At 55.1% G+C, this 1986-nt stretch overlaps 1 protein-coding gene across 1 annotated transcript in view; it reads left to right on the forward strand.

Annotated features, from left to right (window-relative positions):
- The first annotated feature begins 868 nt into the window (after positions 1-868).
- The window catches only part of FAM46C (family with sequence similarity 46 member C), an 18851-nt gene continuing 17733 nt past the window's right edge, over positions 869-1986 (forward strand). Inside the window, exon 1 of the mRNA XM_006763057.2 lies at positions 869-929. The gene's annotated coding sequence lies outside the window, so the exon portion shown is untranslated. The remainder of the gene's footprint in view (positions 930-1986) is intronic.

Genomic DNA, 1986 nt, shown 5'->3' on the forward strand with positions numbered 1-1986 from the left:
AAACCGTAACACTTTTCTTGGACTCACACCAGCCTGTGGACACCGTGGGCAGCAGAGTGACCCAGGCGAGTGACTTGGGCGCTGCGCTTCTCTCGGCAACTTCTCGGGAAGACGCGGTCCGCGACCTGGTTCCGCCCCTGGTGGAAATGAAACTTGCTTACTGCGTAGACGAAAAGCCATGGCAGTCAGCGGACTCGCCTAGCGGTGCCGCGGGTGGCCCCTAGGCGCTGCTGCCCTGGGAGGTGTCGCAGTTGGGATCGCGAAGGTGGGAGGGGAGCCGGCGGAGGGGGGCGAGGCTGAGCCCAGGTTGGTAGCCCGCAGACCTAGGCGCCTCGGCGGGGCGACCTCGCAGCGAGGGGGGGGGGGCTTCACCCATCCTCACTGGAACCTCGGGTGAGGGCTGGACCCCGCGACCCCTTTCCTTTTGGTTTGGAGGAGGAGGAAGGCTTCCGCGGGGTTGCTCACGTCCTTGGTTAGGGACCTGCTGCTTTTTTAACGTTTGTTTTTTATGGAGTTCTAACGTGCACACAGGGCAGCGCTTGAAGTATCGATGAGGCGTTCACGAGGGCTGTGTAGTCGTTTGTCTCGTGACCATTGGCGTTCGGGATATTTGGGAGGTGGGTTAGGAACCTGAACCTCCCCAGGAGGTGAAGTGAAGACGATTCAAGTCTCCTGAAGGGAGACTCTGGGCTCGGCCCAGCTGCCCTCCGCGGGGGATGAGAGTGGCCATTGTTGGCTACACTAACCTTTCAACATGTGTAACTTGGCAAGGACTTGGCTGGGAAGGGAGCAAGGCAGCCAGGCCAGGGTGGTAGGAGCGCTTCTGAGGAGAGTCATGCTGAGGCTCAAGTCCCGGGAGGGGGGGGGCGGGAAATTAGTATCTCGGGAGCCAAGCTTTTCCTTGAGATAACTGAAACTTTTGCCTTAAGGTATACCCCTATCAGTAGCGTGCACAAGGCGTGTTTAGAGAGCAGCTAGAGTATGCTGTATAGAATTGTTCAGGTAGCTGTGGGGAGAGTCCCAGGTAAAGATGAAAACAAAAACATAACCAGTTTTTCTGCCACGAGGCTTCTAAATGTTACCCCAAACAACGGTCCCTAATTTCACAAGGAACATCAGCGTGTGCATGTGGCGTTAAACAGCGACACTCTGTGTGCACTTGTTTCCGCAACACCTTCCTCGTATCTAGAGATTAAGTTGGAGTAATTCTGAAGGGAAGGACTTGGCCCTGGGCCAGTTTGTCAGAATGAACGTGAGTTAGCCTAGCACCAGCCCCCCCTCCTTCCTCTGCTTTAGTCTGAGCTGCAGAAGCTCCAGGAAATCCCACCCTGAGTTGTAGAAGCTCCCACCACAGCCCCTCTCCCAGCGGCGCCCCCCTAAGCCTCCATGCCCAGAGGTCAAGGCCAGAGCAGACTGGACATTTTGCACCATCCACCAGAGGACAGAGCAGTCCTCGTCCTTCCTGACGTCCAGGGAACTGGCGGCAATAAAGATAACTTAGGGTGGACCGTAATGCCCTTGCTCTGCCAGTACCAGTGCCCAACTCTTTTGATACCGAATTAGAAAATGACTTTTTTTTTTAACTGCTCAAGTAAGTAGTATCTTGTCTTCATCTTTGAAATGTTGTGTGCACGGGGTCAATCACTAAAGAGTGAGGAGCCGTGAGCTCTGAGTGGGTGTGCTAAACCTTGCTCGCGCTACCAAGAGAAGCTGTGGAAGCTCCAGACTAGTTTTGGGAGGTAAACTAAACTTGTGCTTGGGTTTCTTGGTTTCACACCGGACTGGGCTGTATCTGTTATTGTGAGAGTGTGTGTGTGTGTGTGAGAGAGAGAGAGAGAGAGAGAGTGAGTGTGTGTGTGTGTGTGTGAGTGCGTCGGATCTCAATGTCTCCCCCATTCCCTCCCTTCCCTCTCTAAGTCAATACACCTGCCCTCAGCTGTGGCCTGTGAGGCAGGAGGCGATGGGGGCTTGCAGGGGGTTTGGCCT

Source organism: Myotis davidii, unplaced genomic scaffold (assembly GCF_000327345.1).
Source record: "Myotis davidii unplaced genomic scaffold, ASM32734v1 scaffold217, whole genome shotgun sequence".
Taxonomy (NCBI): Eukaryota; Metazoa; Chordata; class Mammalia; order Chiroptera; family Vespertilionidae; genus Myotis; species Myotis davidii.